We start from the raw sequence: 18,792 nt of genomic DNA on the forward strand, positions 1-18,792 counted from the left end.
GGCCCACGACTACCGAACAGAAAAATGGCAGCCAGGAACGATATGCACACGGCAGGGCCCACTAATGTACACAGTGGACGTTGGGGAGAGCATCGTGAGACGCCATGCTGATCAGATCCTAGAGTCACAGGAACAAGTCAACCCCATGCCTCGCCCATACGTACCTGGTGATGAACCCGACGTACAGTAGCATCTACCCCAGAAACAGTAGCATCGGAAGCTGATGAACCAACCGACGACAGGGGGCCAGAATCGCCCCCGCACCAAGAGCAAGACACTCGGGAAAGGCGCTATCCAGAAAGGATCAGGAAGCCTCCCCAAAGACTGAATTTATAAATAGACTATTTTCAGCTAATGTTGCATGTTAGAAGTGTTAATTGTAATTAGTTTGATATTTAATTGTTAAATGAGTGTTATGGTACTGTTAATCTAAAAGGGGAGGAATTGTAATGTATGTACCTGTAAGGGGGGAACTACTTTTTACAGCTCATGTATACTGTAGTACCGGCAGTGACCACACCTGTATATAACGCTGAGTAGTAATCTGTACAGATCAGTTGCAGTCTGAGCCACGTTGAGTAAACACCTATTGTACCGTTCTCCGCAGTCTGTGTCTTCTTATACATGGACGGAATAATCTCCCCAATAGAAAAAGGGTACAATTAGTGTATGATCCTCTTTTTAAGAACCAAATAAATTAGACAAATAAAACTGTAAATAAACCGTTAAACTTCAAATAAACCTTAAGAATCAAATTAAAATTTGGTTTTCCAGCCCAATTATGAATTAGTGTATGATGTCAGGTTGTTTCATTTTGTGAATTGCTATTGGTTAGTTTAACAACAAGTGGCCCCTCAGCTGATGACAGCAGGTGTATAAATGCATTGCACATGACACCTAACAGGCAAGCAAGCCAAGTTTGCAGGAAGTAAAGATTTGGTGGGCTGTAAATAGTTTTGTTTTGGAATTGTGAAAGAAATTAAATCTTGTTAAACTTCTGCTAGAACAATGCTTGCAAAGTACTTTTTAGGATATGTTTTGGTCCTAGGTCTGTACAGGAGCTAAGTACAATGGTAGATCTGTTGTTAGTTTAACTTTTTCAAGTCTGTGTATAGGCAGTTTGTATATGCAGTGTTCTTGCCTCCTTTTGAGGATCTTTCCTGTTCTATACTATTGAAGTTTCTGTAGTAGCTTTAGTGGATTGGTGACCTAGAAAACTTGGAAGAAATGTTTTCATCTCTCTCTGCAGGGTTTTGTGGCTCATCATGGCATCAGCAACAGCAGAAAATGTTCCAAAAACTGCAGAAGACAAAGAAAATGGGAGCCAACAAGTACAGCTTGTGTGGAGGGAATGTGATAATTTTTTGGGTGTACTGTTTGCTTACTTAATCTGCTAACTTGTAAAGCTATGGACCCACTATAGAAAAATGAGTCACCAAGTTAGGGTTTGCCTTTTTTAAAGTAAGTGTCTGTCTGGTCTCTTCTAGATATAAGCATATGAGAAACTGCTACACTATGCTGTTCCAATAATTAATGCCCAATTACTTAATCCAGTGACTGTTGGCCTTGCCTTTCCCCAAGTTGTGAGATGGCTGGCTGTCTCTTCTGCTAGCATAGCAAGTCTGCTACTAACTACAACCTTGAATCCTGGTTGGGTATGATGGCTTGGCTTGAGTGTAGCTGAAGACCAGAATGCTCTAGCACTACAAATCTCCTGATGGCAACTAAATGATTACCTGCTCCTCCTGGATTTAAGGACTTGCTTCTAAAAATAACTAATTACAGCTTTGTAGCTAACTAGTTAACACTTTCATTATCAGTTTGACATCGGAGCTTGTTTAATGGGCTGGAATCTGGGTTCCTGGAGGCCAGTTAGTTTAAACTAGTTGGAGAGACCTACATACAATATCTTGATTGTCCTGCACCTTTAACTGAAAATGTTCCTTGGTTTGTGACTGGCAAGCTGTTTTTGTTTCCTGAAAGCATCTTGATTTCATGTCCTACCCATAGTTACTGGTTTTGAGGATATACTTTGATACTAACTATATATGTAGATAGTGAAAACTTATGTTCATAAGTTGGACCATGGAATAATTGTAGAATAGGTACTTAATGAGAATAGCATCTGCTTACAATATACCAATGCCTGGGCAATGATTTGACTTCTGTTTCAGAATGTGGTTGATAGGGTGACGAGCCTGCCGCTTGTGAGCTCTGCCTGTGACCAGGTATCTGCTGCATACACTAGCACCAAGGAGAGCTACCCTGCTGTGAAGACTGTCTGATCTGGCAGAGCAGGGAGTGAAAACTATTTCAGCTGTAGCTGCCAGTGGTGCCAAACCAATTATGGACAAGCTGGAGCCTCAAAGTAAGATGAGTCATGAGGGTTTTTATAAACACTAGGCATGCCATCAATAACCATACTGGACAATACAGAAACAGTGCTCCTTGGCTGGGAGTAAATTGAAATCTAGAAGTAAATCTACATTTCACTTGAACCTGAGCAGTCACAGCTATGCATAATTTTGGCTTTGTAGATAAGGTCCAGTTCAAATAAATGCAGTTGTTGCTGCTTCTTCTCCCAGGCTATTGGATGAGATGTACCCAACTCTAAGCTCCTGGACAGCTTTAATTACCTGTACTAAATCCAGCTCTGTCTACTTGTGATGCTCTAGCCCTGTGTGGTGCTGGTCTTTTCACGCTTGTTTTTATATTATTAGGAAGGATTTCTGCACTTGGTACACCTCACTGCTTGCAGCTTGCTTAAGTAGAGGAGCTGACTTCCTTGGTGTTTAACCAACTAAACTGTGTTACTTTTTAGTGACAGATTGAAGTAGCTAGTAATGTGCAAGGTTTGGCTATAGATGTGAAAGGTAGCTAACCACATATGCATTGAGACTGCTCTGGTCAAACTTTCATCCTAATATGAAATGGAGAGCATTTTTATTATGTTTAGAATTCATGCTAACTGGTATCATGACATTTGTACTGTCCTTTTTCCCCCATTGAAGGCTCCTTCCTAGAGCGGTGCAATGACCTCATTTCTGCTGACAGTATATGGCAATTCTCTCTACAGGCAAATGACAGAACTGCAGCCACTCTGTCCTGGATTTTTTTTTTGACTATGTTCAATGAGTATGACTGCAAAGGCTTGGACAAGCTGGAGGAGAAGCTTCCTATCCTGCATCAGCCAACAGACCAGGTGAGTGTTGTATAGTTGGTTTATCATCAAAGGAGAAAATGCTATTTGCTCTTTTGGAAACTTGTAGCTTAATAGATCCTAATCCACACTACTTTCTAGGTCCTAATCCACACTACTTTTAGTATCCTTAATTGATGTGTTGACTTGTCAGCTATCTGTTTGGTCCTATCCCCTTCATTATTTTTATTAACTATGTTTCTGTTAATTGAGGGAGTCCAGTTGAGCTCTCCTGGTTCTATAGTACTTGTGAATTGTGCACTTGAACAGGCAAATGGCCTCTGATTAACACTTCAACCAGAGGACACCCCCTCTAAACAATTAACCTAGATTATTTAAGTCCTGGACTTTGATCCTGTGACCATTTTTAGTAGATGTTGGGTGAAAATTGTCTGATTTATAAGTCACTCAAAGCTGAAGCCTCTTTAAATGCTCACTTGATCTGTTAGAATTAAACTTTTATTTACAATGGAGTAACTTCATACTTGCTAGCCTATAATTTTTGACCTGCTATTCCATGATATTACAGGTCCTTGCTGAAACAAAGGCACTAGTGACATCAACCATGACTGATGTAAAAGAATCAATGATGGGGGTTGTAGATATGACTGCAGTACATGGCAACCTGGAAAGAACTAAAGCAGTTGTGGTTGTAGGTGCCAGTGCTGTGGGTCAGCTGCTGGCTACTGGTCTACACCATTCCTGGCACAGGGTAAAGAGCAACTGCTGAAGATCCATGAGGCAATGGATGGGGTGATTGACTATTTGCTTCACAACACTCCCCTTAACTGGCTAGTGGGACCCTTTATCCCACAGCTGATGGACGGCCAGGAGCCAGTAGAAATGAAACCCACTGGAATTGACCCGTCTCTCTAGATTGGGGTCTTTTCCTTGCTAGGCTGGATGCTTGAATTAAAAACCTCACTGGCATAGTTGTTTATCTCTAGCACTTGATTCCAAACTGTAGAAGTAGGTTATACTAAATGTATTTGCAATCAATGTTGCCTTAATCTTGGCTGGCTTTATTTAGTGGGCTAACTGTTTAGGGTTTTGAGGCAATTTCATTTGTATCTAATGGTTTTTGTAGTTTTCAAACATGTGACTAGTTTACACTAAATGCAGTGACCAGGTTGCAAGTGTCTTGCATGATATACCTATCAATCCATCCAATGAAAAGCGACGAGTTAAGAAAGTAACTATAGGTTTTTATTGACTAAATAACAGAGCCCACCCTCGTGGGTGATCAGATCCAAGAAGGAGGAATACCAGCCAGTCGACCACCTTTACACCTGGGCAGGTAGGTGGAGCCATGGGCGGAGTCGGCAGTGGTCAGCCCAGGTATAGCAGCGTGACCAGAGGCGACCTCGTACAGTGATACAACAATGTGAACAGTGATAACTATAGGGAAACGATCTAACAGTGATAACTATAGTGTAACTATAGTGAACGGTAAAAGTGGTTTACCACATTGCAATTGCAACTGGTCTGCCTTAATGAAGATACAGTACTGACTAATGGCTCTATTTGTAATTATTGTAATAAACAATTGCATGTAAAATGAACCAGTGTGGTGCAAATCTACTTCTGCCCATCTGACTCCAGTACAGAAACCCATATTGCAGCTATAGGATATTGAATAGCTTATGCTTACTTGCAGTCTGCTGTAAGTAAACCCCAGACCTCCTTTCGCCTCCCTTCCTGTAGTGACTGTTCCATCACCTCTGTTCTCATTACTGAAGTGACTGTGCATTCAGTAAAAATTACTAACCTACTTGCAGTAGTATTCCAAAAAATTCAGCTGCTGATTGTTTTCTGGGGTCTAGCTTATGACCTAATTGGTGAAATAACTTCATAATTGTCTTTAATTTCCTTTTTTATTATGATGGTACTGGTTTTCACACTAACCATGGTTTGTAGATTGTGGAGTACATCTTTAGGTTTTGCATTTGCCAAACTTTCCTTTTGCAGGCCTTGGGTAGCCCTTGCATTTGAGGCTCTTTGGTAACTCTCACAATACATTGATATTTGGGGAGTAGACCAGAATGACTGACTAGATTGTAATCTTGTGGAATGTGATTGTGAATTCAGAAGCTATCCAATTCATTCTGCAAATGAACTGTGCTGTGCACCCACCAGGTTTCCAACATGTGTTTCCAAGTGGCCCCTGGACAATGCTTGAACACCTGCTCCACATACTTCAGTGTCATAGGATTATTCAATGGATTCCCCAAGAGCTGGAGTAATTGAAGTGAGCCGGAGTAATTGAAGTGAGCCTAAAGGCAAAGACCAAGTTGCATGTGAGCTAGAATCTCCAGCAGAGATCTGAATGATGCTACCATGTTCAATTGGAAAAATATTAGTGGGTATAGACTAAATAGCTTGTTTTTCCACTGAAATGTCTGCTTACATTCTGCTTTAAGTCTGTCGTGGACTTGAATCTACAGACTTGTGACTGAGTCTCCTAAACATGCAAATAGTAAAGTGGTACGTTTACTTCAATTTTTCTCCCCTCACCACCCAATATCCGGTCTGGGGTGTAGCATGCGCGACTGACATCTCAATCTGCGGGCGCAGGAGTTCATGCTGGTAGTTTAGCACCACCACAAAACAACTCAATTTTGTGAGTGGTGCTAAAATTGCCACATTTGGGCACTAACTTCCTAGCACCACCCCCCCCCCCCCCCCCCCAACCATTTACCCCAATATCTTTAGCACAAAGTTAATTGAGCTTTTCTTCAAAGTTGTGGAGTGTACATTTTATCTTTGGTGCTGTATAATGCAACTTAAGTTAGTAATTCACTTGTCAGTTCTTGTCCTGGGCAGGTTTATTCTGTTTTTAAACAGAGGGTTTAATGTTAATAGGAGTTGTGTAAAAGGTTATTTTTATATTTGCTTTAGGTTGGCGAAATGCAAACTGATGTCCCCCTAACCCCTATCCAATCCAAGTAATTGCCTATTGTGGTTGGTGATTAGATCTAGGTTGCTTAGAGTTTGGCTTGGATGTTACAGTAGTCACTGACCACAATCCTCTAGTTTAGGTCTAGATTAGACTTTTGATTACACTTAGCTTGTGCATGGTTGCAAGCTTCTTGCCATTCTCTATGGAAAGCCATACTCATGTTTAATGTCTCTCTCTCCAACTAGGACCTGACAATAAATTTCAAATCTAATGGGAGATTGAGGCTGTTCAGAGCTTATAGCTATAGTCAGAATGGCTACTGATCAACAATGACATTCCTGCTGGTTATACATCCACTGTGGCTTCATTGGCAAAATCTTTGACTATTGTATCTGACATGACAATTGATGGGGTGGAAATTCAACGAGTTGTACAAATTGTTTGAAATCTCTGCTATAGAGATGGCACTTATAAATGCCACTGAACTGTCAGCTGTTGTGTATGTACCTTTTAAGGGAATAACTGGTCTCAGACTGCAGTACCGGCAGTGACCACCCCTGTATAAAAGGCCCTAGCAGGCTTCTGTAGGTTCAGTTTCCAGGTTGTCTCCATTCAGTAAAGACTTGTTATAATCAACTCCTGCAGTCTGTGTCTCAATTATACACGGATATAATATCAGCCATCTCAGAATGGGATTTGAGGAAAGTTAACTTGTCATTAGGACACTTCCTAGTATAAACTAACTCGCAATACTGAGGGGACCAGCTTAAGTTGAGCAGCCTAGCTGAGTGGAAAGAATACATTGGTTTGGAATTTGTGGTCGGGATGACTGAATAGGCAGCATTCGCCATCATTCTGCTTTTCAAACTGAACAACTTCAGGATTTCCTCATGCACCAAATCCTGAAGTTGTAGTCCGTGACGGACTGCACCGCCACAAGCTGCCGTGTGTGTGTGGGCTGCCCCTACCAACAGAACTGGCAACCTGTAATACCCAAATCCAGGAAAGTGACAAACTTTGGCTCAGCTGCAGAAAGTACACAAATTCCCCACTAAAAGTTAAACCGAAAGGGATTGGGTGTAGCTGGGGTTTTAACAATGTATTGGCTGTTAAACAAAGGGCCTGAAACTCATGGACAAATTTCACACTACAATTCAAAATAATTTCTGCATGTTTATTTTAGGTTTGCCTCTTATCTCTTCCCTTCCACCGCGCCCCCCCCCCCCCCCCCCCCCCGGCCAAAAAAAAAATTAATTACTCACTTCCTTGTTCATTGCTTGGAATTCTGCTTTAGGATCAGCTGCTTGCTGTCACTGCAGTTCACACAAGGGGATCCCCACCCCCTCACTATTGTCTGTTGAATTGAATGTTAGAAAACCCGACGTTCTCTACAGGATAGAGATCCTTGCGTGGAGCTTACTTCGGGGCCAGCGGCAAACTCCTCTTGCTTCGCCGCTGACTGCAAATTCCGGGCCACTGTTTCCCAGGTTGGCTGGCTTAAAGCAAAAATCCCTACTAACTTCAAGGCAATTGACCTTTTCCCAATGCTAGCCTGAATCCTGTTTGGGCTGCTTGGGAAGGTATTAACTTTCTCCTCACGAAGTGCTGGCCTTCACTTTGCACACTAGGTTCTCAGTGGAATCAATCCTTCTACCATTGTAGGTGCTCACTTAAGGGGGGGGGGAAATTGAGTCGCACCCCCTTTGGTGCGCTAACGTCGCCAGGGTACTACTATTAGCACCCCGAAAAAATTTGCGCCTCCGCGGCTGAAATTCATCAGTGGCGCCCCAACAGGGAAGCAGGGTGCTACTACTGGATACGCCCCACCTCCCTCTTGGGGAGCTATGAGGGAATATCGTGGTACTGCGGCCCTTCTTCCCCTTAAAGGGGAGGGGCCTGACGTAGCGCAACCCAGGGCCTAGCTGGGCCACCAGGAATCGGCGTGCTGTCAAAAGAGCCCGGCACTCGAAGTACCGGGCTCACAGCCAGCACCCTGGCCAGCAACAAAAACGGCCGCCCGGCACCTCCCCTCTAATCAGCGCTGCCCCGGTCACAGAGGGCCCCCGCCCGCCCCCGATGACTCCGTTGGACGTGCCGTCTGGCAGTAAGTCAGGGGGTGCTACCGAAGATCGCGGGGCGCTGCACACGGTGAGGTCATCGCCAGCGCCGCCGATTACTAATCTCTCTTTCGCGGGAGGCATTGGCACTGCACCTGGGCACTAGTTGCTTTGCGCCCTAGTGGGCGCTAATGGAAGGCGCAAAGCAAAAGAATTTTTAGGCCTTAATGTGTAGCTCGCTGAGTCCTTTCAACAAATGGAAATGTCTGTGGAAAAGATCCTCCATCTTGAAAGGTATCATATACCTATTCTATCTATGCATTTAACTTGCCAACATTCCTGGTGGTTGAAGGGGCAAAACCAGTCTATTCTCTGCAAGGGGATTCTTGAGACACCATGTACAAGCTGAACAAATCCCTGGAGGCAGCTGGCTGCTTCCAATCCATCAGAATCCTCTTTACCATCAGAGCTGACATATTTGGGGTTATTGATACCTGTTCTGTGCATAGCATACAAATATCTTTTGTTCAAAGCCCAGATCTTGCAGTAGTTGCATAAATTGCCTACGTTGAGGTTTATCATCTATCATTACCACTGACCATCTCTGTTCCCCCCAGAAATATGGATCATTCATGGCTACATGACAAGCAGGCAGCCTTTGGAATAACGCAGCCGAAAGCCATCACTTCTGACCATGTAGCACTCCCTTGGGAAGCTCTGGAGTGAGGTTTAAAACCGAATTTGATCTGTACAGATGTGTAACTAAACCTTGACAAAGTGCTTCAACTATTGTCAGCTTGTTCAGTTGTAAATGAAATGAGAACATTGAGCACTGTGTTTCATCCTATAGGTTGACAAAAAGGCAGTGATGACACTTAAAATGCCAGGAGGCATATGGCAACAGGTGAAGTGCAAAATGGCTTTGAAAGGTTCAAAACTAGTGTTTTGAGGGCTAGAACTGGCCAAATGATGGCTAATTTGGTATGAATCAAATGTCCACTAATTCTGCCTGTAAGGTTTTATTTGACAAATTTAATTCATGCTAATGGAACTTTATGCACAACCTCTTATTAAAGAGTTACTTATTAATCTGTCTCGCCTGCAGTGCTGTATATTGGAGCCTAATGTATTCTCCCAATCCCTAAATTTAGGATTTCTCTATCTAGTGTTTCTGAGAAAAATGTGCTGCATCCAAAGCTTGGTGACCAAGTCCAGTCTTAATCTTGAATAAAACTTTTTCAAAAATCAACTTGCGTCTTGGACCTATAAATCAGCCCTGACTTCTATGACCCAGTCTGTGCTTACACCTGTAATCTTTGTAGTGAGCCTAGGGATCCAAAAATAAAGTAATTTTGAGTTGCTGTTCAAAGCCTTACGATCTTCTTGAGAGACAGTAGAATAAAAAATTTACTTAGTTGGGCCAAACTGCTAGTGAAAACGGTGAACAGAAGCAATGACTCTGTAGAATTACAGCAGACAACTTTTTATTCTATCCCTCATGTTACAAAAATTAATCATCTGCACTGGAGACTGGACATAAGCCAATGCCAGTGCTGTTCAGGTGGTCTTATTAATGAGTGTTGACTAGATGTAGTGAGTCGATTTTGTATTGGACAACTTACCAAGTGCTTAAGGCCTATCTTGCGACACCAGAGCTGCAATATTTAACACCAGCAGCCACTAAAGGGCTGTTGGGTGCATTTCTGGCTTGAGGGCGAGGCTAGAGAACACCAGTGTAAAGTTTAACAGTGCCTCAATTTGAAAATCCCCAGTGCCTACAGTGTAGAGCACCACTCTGATGCATTTTTGGGTGAATACTACGAGCGTGTTTCCCAAGTTAGGCCAGTTGCTGGTCCCTTTTGTAAGTGATCGGTGCACTGAGCATCACTTGGCACGTTGAATGTTTCAGGGAACCAAGGGCCGTTTACTCGAGTGCATTGAACAGCTGCTACTGTATTATTGGCACCAGAGTCTGAAATTGGCCTTCACATGGGAATTTGTTGCCTCTGGCCTATCTCTGGCTTCAGACCAATTAATCATAGGAACAACGAGAAACTAAATTGAAACCTGTCTCTTCAGTTCAGTTGTCAATCAAACATGCAAATAAAATCCACCAAATGCTTCATAGAATTCTATTGATACAACACAGAAGGAGGCCATTCAGCTCATCTTACCTGTGCTGGCTCTTTGATAGAGCTATCAATTTTTTCATTTCTCTGCTGTTTTCCCTGTAATGTTATTCCCTTCAAGTACTTATCCAATTATCTTTTATGTTATTGTTGAATGTACTTCCACCACCCTTTCAGGCAGTGCAGTCTAGATCACAGCGTTAATATATATTTTTTTAATTCCTCTTGTCATCTGATTCTTTTGCCAATCACCTTAAATCTGTGTCCTCTGATTACTGACATTACAGCCACTGTTATTTCTCATTTACTCTATCAAAACCATTCAGGATTTTGAACACCTCCATTAAATCTCCTCTTAACCATCTCTGCTCTAAGGAAAACAGCCCCTGCTTCTCCAGTGTCTCCACATAACTGATGTCCTTCATCCCTGGTACCTTTCTCGTAAATCACTTCTGCACCCTCTCCAAGGCTTTGACATCCTTCCTAATGTATTTGAGCTGCAACCTAACCAATATTTTAAAAAGGTTTAGCACCCCATCAGTCTACTCTCAATCATCAGCAAAGTGATGGAAGTTGTCATCGACAGTGCTATCAAACGGCACTTACTCACCAATAACCTGCTCCTTGATGCCCAGTTTAGGTTCCGCCAAGACCACTCGGCTCCCGACCTCATTACAGCCTTGGTCCAAACATGGATAAAGGAGCTGAATTCCTGAGGTGAGCGTGGCTGCCCTTGACATCAAGGCAGCATTTGACCAAGTGTGGCATCAAGGAGCCCTAGTAAAACTGAAGTCAATGGGAATCGGGGGGAAAACGCTCCACTGGCTGAAGTCATACCGAGCACAAAGGAAGATGGTTGTGGTGGTTGAAGGTCAATCATCACAGCCCCAGGACATCGCTGCAGGAATTCCTCAGGGCTGTGTCCTAAGCCCAACCATCTTCAGCTGCTTCATCAATTGACATTCCCTCCAATATAAGGTCAGAAATGGGGATGTTTGCTGATGACTGCAGTGTTCAGCACCATTCACAACACCTCAGATAATGAAACAGTCCATGCCCGCATGCAACAAGACCTGGACGACGTTCAGACATAGGCTGATAAGTGGCAGGTAACATTTGCGCCATAGAAGTGCCAGGCAATGACAATCTCCAACAAGCGAGAGTCTAACCACCTCCCCATGACATTCAATGGCATCAACATCACCAAATCCCCCACCATCAACATCCTGAGGGTTAGCATTGACCAGAACCACCACCTCCAAGTTCCCCTTCAAGTCACACACCATCCTGACTTAGAAGTATATTGCCAATCATTCATCATTGCTGGGTCAAAATCCTGGAACTCCCTCCCTAACAGCACTGTGGGAGTACCTTCAGCTCACAGACTGCAACGGTTCAAGAAGGCGGCTTGCCACCAACTTCTCAAGGGAAATTAGGGATGGGCAATAAATGCTGGCCTTGCCAGCGACGCCCAGATCCCATAAACGAATAAAAAAAAAACTTCCTTGCTTTTGCACTCTATTCCTCTCTTAATAAAAGCCAAGGATCCTAAATACTTAACAGACTTCTCAACTTGTTGTGCCACCTTCAAAGATTTGTGTCCATGCACCCCTAGGTGTCTCAATTCCTGCACTCATTTTAAAATTGTACCATTTAGTTCATATTCTCTTTCATCATTCTTCCTACCAAAATGTATCACTTCACACTTCTCTGTGTTAATTGTCATCTGCCACGTGTCTGCCCATTTCACCAGTCTGTCTATGTCCTCCTGAAGGCTGTTGTTATCCTTCTCATCTGTAAACTTTGTAATTATGCCCTGCATACCCAAGTCCAGCTAGTTAATATATATCAAAGAACAGTGGTCCTAAAACCCTGAACAACACCACTGTATACCTCCCTCCAGTCTGAAAAACAACAGTTCACTAATACGGTCTGCTTTCTGTCCCTTAGCCAATTTTGTATCCATGATGTCACTGTTTCTAATCCATGGGTTTTAATTTTGCTAACAAGTCTATTATGTGGTACTTTGTCAAACAGCTCTTGAAAGTCCATATACACAACATCAACCGCACGACCCTCATCAACCCTCTCCGTTACTTCATCAAAGAACTTGATCAAGTTAGTCAAACATGATTTGCCTTTAACAAACCAATGCTGACTTTCATTTATTAGCTCATACTTTTCCAAATGCCAATTAATTTTGTCCTGGGTTGTTATCTCACCACCACCGATGCTAGTCTGACTGGCCTGTAGTTGCCGGGTTTATCCCTCTTTCCATTTTTAAACAGGGATGTAATATTTGCAAACTTCCAGTACTCTGGCACCACCCCCCTATGTAAGGAGGATTGGAAGGTTGTGGCCAGAGCCTCCGTAATTTCCATCCTTACTTCCTCAGCAACCTAGGATGCATCCCTCTGGCCCGGCTGGCATTTCTACAATGAAGACCGCCAACCTTTTAAGTACCTCCTGTTTATCTATTTTTATCCTATCCTTCAATTTGAAGTGACTGGTTGCTCCATCTCTCATACACCACATTCTTGGTCTACTATATCAAAGCAAGCTTGGCCACTTTGTGTGAGCTTGGCTTTTAACCCAATATGCAGTGACATCGAGATATTAATACAATGACTCATCATAGACAGAATGCTTCACTTTTCACACTACCTTTCCAATAAACTTGTTTCCCTCGTGTCAGGATATACAGTAAGTTCAGTATCTAATCAAAAGTTGTGCTAGTTTTTGCTCTAACCCAGTTGAAGGTTTTTATACTGGCCAACTTTCCCTATTAACTTGGGTCAAATGCAATAAATCTTCCAAGTAATTAACTTTTGAGGGCTTCTTCCACCTTTGCAGTCCAGATAGTAGGAATTCTACAAAGAGAAATCAAAAATACAGACAGCCTAGTAGGACTCTTTTTAACTTTAACTTTTCTTGCCATGTAAAACTGGCTGCACTCACTAGGGAAGTTTACTAAACTTACCAGAGAATTGGCAAGTGATCTTACACGTATCTTACAGATACAAGTATGTGACACATCCAAGAATGTTTAGGCTAATGTGTCACAATTCTATTTCAATCCTGAGGATCTTCTAATTCAGGGTGTGCCGTCTTTGTCTTTGTAGGTTGCATGGTTAGGCACCATGGTGCCTCAAGGCTACAAAATGTAAATGCTATAAAACTATTAACTTGCATATTCCATTAACTTGCTTCCGATCTGCCCGGCTAAAGATCAGGAGCGTGGGACTGAAATGCAGCCAGAAATTGAGGAGCAGCCCCTTCAAATAGTGGAAGAGGGGCTGCAACCTCTCACACTTCGTGTATATGTGAAACACGGACTCATCTAGGTCACAAAAATTCCAGGCTGCCTGGCAGTCCGTGAACCTGTTTAAAAACCAAATGATGGGATTGCTCCGTGCAACACTCTCCACGGCAGGTCCCCAATGGCACAGGAGAGGACTCCCGCATATCGAGTCCTCCACTGGGGAACCCCACTTTTGCCAGACGGCAAGATGAAATGCCAGGGCAAGGCTTGATGGACCAGATGGAATCTAACCAGAGCTCTGTACAGCTGTAACATAACTTCCACCCCTTTGTATTCCAGCCCTCTCGAGATAAAGGGCAGCATTCCATTAGCCTTTAAATTATTTTTTGTATCTGTTCACTGACTTTTAGTGATTCTGTACATAGACCCCTAAATCTCTCGGCTCCTCCACAACTCCTCGCTTCTCACCATATAGAAAAGCCTCTGATCTATCTTTCCTGGGTTGTAGAATTTGCAAAATTGAACATTGTCCTATAAGGGTCTATTGGCAGAAAAGGCCTTAACTTTTAAAGACTGTTTTAAAAGAAGCCCAGAAAAAGGGACACACAAAATGGCCGCCAGACCCCGTGACCAGCTTTTGGGACACTTTAAAATGGTTCCTGCAGTCCCCAGACAGCTTTTTGTGGATTCAGCCCACAGTAGGTTCTGGAAGGCAATTTCAGCGAAAACAAAACCAGACAGAGCCCCATACATATAGATTGGATGCAGATCCGATCAGATCGGCCTGTAGATAAAGGCCATCAAAATGTTTACCCAGACAAAGGGAAACAGTTTCATATTCATAGGGGGAACATCAAGCACCGTTTAAAACATCAGAAGGACATTAAAGACAATACAGGGTCGTTCCAGACCAGAGATGGCAGTTATCGGCCATCCTGAAGATACTTTAAAAACAAAGACTACCCCGCTGTGCTACAAGCCCGCCAAAAGTTAAACAAAGACTAACCTTGATTTGGCGGGAGATAAGGGCTTCTTTGAGAAGTATAACTGGAGTCCCGGGGTAGCCATCGGTAGCTTTTGCAGCTTGGAGCTTTTGCAGCTTTTTTTTGGAGCTTGGTGGAGCGAAGGGCAGCGTAGCGTGGTGCAGCTTGGCTTAGCTAGCTTGCCTTTTCGAGAGCCGTGGAGGAACGTCGATCCAGAGACCAGTCAAGAAGGTGATTCAAGTCTGCGTCCCGCCCCGGGGTAACCATCGGAAGATCATCGACAAACCCCGGGCAGTTGACAAGACAAAGGACAGTAGCCCTCCAGAAGAAACCTATCTGAAAATTGTAAACCAGCTGCTCTCTGTGAAGAAACCTATCTAACCATGGTCAAACAGTTGGTCTCCGTCCACACCGACGTCCAGGCCTGCTAACATCCAGCCTGTCCGTGACCTTCACCTCGAGGAAGAAGAAAGAGTGTCGCAGCCCGCAGCATTGACCACGTGGAGACAGGACGCCTGAGAGGATCAAAACGCAGACCTTTCAAAATCTTATACTTTCTCATTGGATTGGTGAGCATGTTTCTGGCCCCTCATAATCTGATCTAGTTAGGTTTAGGGGGTGGGCATTTTGGGTATAATTAATTATGAGTTGTTGTCCCTCGATGTTCCGTGTGTTTCCCCATTTCGAGATGACTTTTGTAAAGTATATCATGCCTGTATATATGTTGGTTAGTACTGGATTATGATTTGGTTTTTTTCCCTCCCATGTACTTTATTGGCTTACATTCAATTTGTTCCTTTATGCAATAAAATTTCATTTTGTTTTCATTAAACCTGATCTATAGAGTATTCTCTGCATTGTAGTTCCTGCCTCAAAGTCCAGTGTATAGAACCTAAGGGGCGAGTGGGTCGAACCACTCAAGGTTTTTACTGTGCAAGAGAGAGAGACCTCTGGAGAGAGAAAACCTCTGCGATCGACAACCCCTTACAGAAAATAGCGACTGCGGCAGGACACTGGCAGCAGGATTGCAATGTATTAGACCCAGGTTTAAGTGGACGAAATGTTATGGATGAGAAGATAGCGGATTATGTTTTTGGCAAGGTAAATCTCATTAAGCAGTGGATTTCCGATCTCTTACTGGATGGGCGTCCGGTAGACGCAGCCATCTGGTGGACAGAGAGCAAAGAACATAAGGAGTCAGTCGAGAAGACAGTGTGGCTGATGTGCTACAAAAGACAAGTCCAGATTTTGGACAAGGTCGTTGCAGCGCAGGCAGCCAAGATCAAAACCCAGGCTTCAGAGATAGAGGAAAAGGCCATGGGTGGGGAAAAGCTCACTGCAGCACTTCACGCGCTGAATCAGGAATGCCAAACTGTAGCCAGCCAACATCAGGCTAAAATAGAGTACCTGGAATGTCAGGTTACTGAGGCAAAGTTGCATGAAGCGAGGGTACGGGAGAAAAGCGCCCGCCTCGCACAACAGCTAAGAGCGCAGGAGGAGAGAGTAGTAGAGGTCAAGGCAGCTTACAAGCTGGCCATTGAGAACGGGTTTGAGGGCGCAGACCACGGCCCTTGCCAGAAGGCGTTAGAAGACCTAAGAATGGCCCTGGCAAAGGCAAATGGCATGGTATGCCTCGTAAGCCCAAAAGCAAGTCACATAGACTTCCTGAAGGAATCCAAAAGACCGATTCCACACGAGGTAGTTGTGGCACCAGCCATTGAACCCTCAGCACCGCCGAGCTATAGTGAGGTTTGGCCCGAAGGGGGGGTGGTAGAAGGGGAGGAAGCCGAGGTGGAACAGAAGGGAGAACAACCCCTGGTAGTAAAGCCGGAGCCGGCACCAATGTGCCCTACTCGGCACCAGAGGTACGGTCTCACCGACGCAAATGGCGTGGACGGACCCCTCCTGAACCAGATCATGCTGCCCCACGGTGCCCAACAACTCAGAGCGATGGTGAGCCACCTCCCAAAACTCACCGAGAAGGGAGATCCCTCAGTCTATTTCAGGGAGATAGAGGAGACAGCCGCCGTCAATGATTGTGATGATCCTGAACAGGCGAAGCTGTTGCTATTCTCCCTGGATAGCACAATCCTTCAGTGCCTCTCAGACGGGAGTAAGAGGGGACGGAAAGGGTATGTGGAACTCAGGGACAAGGTCCTGGAGGTTATGGGAGTTGACGACGGCAATCCGTTCTTCCGTGTGGAAGGGACTGTGCAGCTAACTGGAGAACCCCCACGGGTTTTCGTAGAAAGGCTGTGGCCAATGTATCGGCGCAGCTGTCCGGGCATGCCGGAATGGGCCGCAATGAACAACGTTCAGCGGGTTCATTGGCTCCGCTGCCTGGTTGCCAACAGCTCACCACAGATACAGGCCCAAGTCAAATCTTGGTTTGACCCCCAAGGTCCCGGTACCACAGAGGAGACAGTGCTCCGACAGCTCACCATTGCATACAAGAATTGCAGGGGTCAGGAGGCACCTCCCTCTAAGGGAAAAGTGCATGAGGCAAAACCCGCAGCCCCAAGTAAAAAGGAGTGGCATCAGGAGGGGAATCGCCCTCCCCAAGCCAAGCTCAATTGCTACGGGTGTGGGAAGGATGGACATTGGTGCAGGGACTGTAAAAATCCGTGGAAGGATAATAAGGGAAGATCTCCCGCAGCCCAAGTCCAAGCCCAGACCGCTGCCCCAGAAAAGGGAACCGGTGCAGCTATGGATCCCGCTGCAATAGAGTCAATTATAGAGGCAATGCGGTCTCTTATGATCTCGCAGGGGAGGGTAGCAGTCACCACCGGTCCTGTCAGTCTCGCAACCCCGACCGTTTCACCCCAATGACTAGAGCCAGCGCAGCCCGTAGACAAGGCCAGACAGGAACCGGTACAAGACCCACCGGTCCCCACCACTTGCGTAGTGGAAGTGCCCCGGCGCACTAAATGGTTTCGTATAAATCAGTGCAAACTATATAAGCCGGGTGCAAAAGAAACAACAACCGAAGCCAGGTCTGAGGGTAAAAATCCTCAGCCTGAGGCGTGCAAAGAGTCACAGACCACACAGGCTGGAACCGCAGCCTGCTTGAGGGGAGGAGCTATCCCGCTTCCCTGGGAGGTTTCCCCATTGGCCTGGGACTCGGACGGGGAAGAGCCCGAACAGCTAGGCCCCGCCTTTGACACGATTCTGGAGGAGGTGGAGTCGGAGGACGGAGGTCCCGCCCTCGACTCAAGCTTAGGGGAGGTAGAACTTGGGGGCGGAGATTCTCCACCTGTAGGGACAGGTAGGGAGGAGTCGTCTGCCACAGACCCAAATCCCGAAGGGGCGGAGCCTGAGGGGAGGGAGCCGAAGCCGACAGTCATGGAGAAGCCACGGGCTGTGAGGGCTGAAGTCCCAACCAAAGGTCCACTCGCAAAGGGAGCCTCGCCCGAAGTACCCCCTCGCAGGTCGTTTGACCCGAGCACAGTTAGAGGGGAGCCCGAACAGCTAGGCCCCGCCCTTGACATGATTCTGGAGGAGGTGGAGTCAAAGGACGGAAGTCCCGCCCTCGACTCAAGCTTAGGGGAGGTAGAACTTGGGGGCGGAGATTCTCCACCTGTAGGGACAGGTAGGGAGGAGTCGTCCGCCACAGACCCAAATCCCAAAGGGGTGGAGCCTGAGGGAAGGGAGCCGAAGCCGGCAGTCGTGGTGGAGCCACGGGCTGTGAGGGCTAAAGTCCCAACCACAGGTCCACTCGCTAAGGGAGCCTTGCCCAAGGCACCCCCTCGCAGGTCATCTCGAACGCCTCAGCCAGTAAAGCCCTGGCCCGATTCCCCCTAGTTCAGCAGACACCGATTTGGGAAATCCCTAGAAAGACGCAGTCCCCAATTGGCAGCAAAAGGCTGCAGGGGACTCAAGCTATAGGTCAGTGCGGCCCCGCCACAGGGAGTGGTGAGCTGCAGTCCAAACAGGGATTAGGTAGGCCGCCCGGGGACGGGCGGCGCTGTACATAAGTTTATGTTTGGAAAAGTTTAAGGTGTGTAAATTTTTACGGTGGTGGGTGTTATAAGGAATAGTTTTAGAATCTGCCCAGCATGTGTGTTTGTTTTGGATCGAGGTCGAAAGACTCGATCATGCCTTCACCTAGGCCAGAATCTCTCGGGAGCCTGGCTGTATCGTTTAATCTGTTGCAGGAAACAAAGGCACTATGGAAGGGATTCTCATCGTGTTCGTGGTTATCGGGTGCAGCTTGGCCTATCGGGGCTATACCAAGGACTCCATAGTATATGGATGTTCCGGGGA

At 45.4% G+C, this 18,792-nt stretch overlaps 1 long non-coding RNA gene across 2 annotated transcripts; it reads left to right on the forward strand.

Annotated features, from left to right (window-relative positions):
* The first annotated feature begins 802 nt into the window (after nt 1-802).
* Nucleotides 803-6,636, forward strand: LOC147108309 (uncharacterized). 2 transcript variants are annotated; one of them, XR_015080573.1, is made up of 5 exons: nt 803-928; nt 1,250-1,331; nt 2,175-2,368; nt 3,077-3,202; nt 5,336-6,636. It is a non-coding gene; the product is annotated as an uncharacterized LOC147108309 (long non-coding RNA). The 2 variants fall into 2 exon arrangements; XR_015080572.1 differs by lacking the exon at nt 5,336-6,636 and adding an exon at nt 3,729-4,134.
* Nucleotides 6,637-18,792: the final 12,156 nt, after the last annotated feature.

This window comes from Somniosus microcephalus, chromosome 13, assembly GCF_052327205.1.
Source record: "Somniosus microcephalus isolate GS21.2 chromosome 13, FLI_Smic_1.0, whole genome shotgun sequence".
Lineage (NCBI taxonomy): Eukaryota > Metazoa > Chordata > Chondrichthyes > Squaliformes > Somniosidae > Somniosus > Somniosus microcephalus.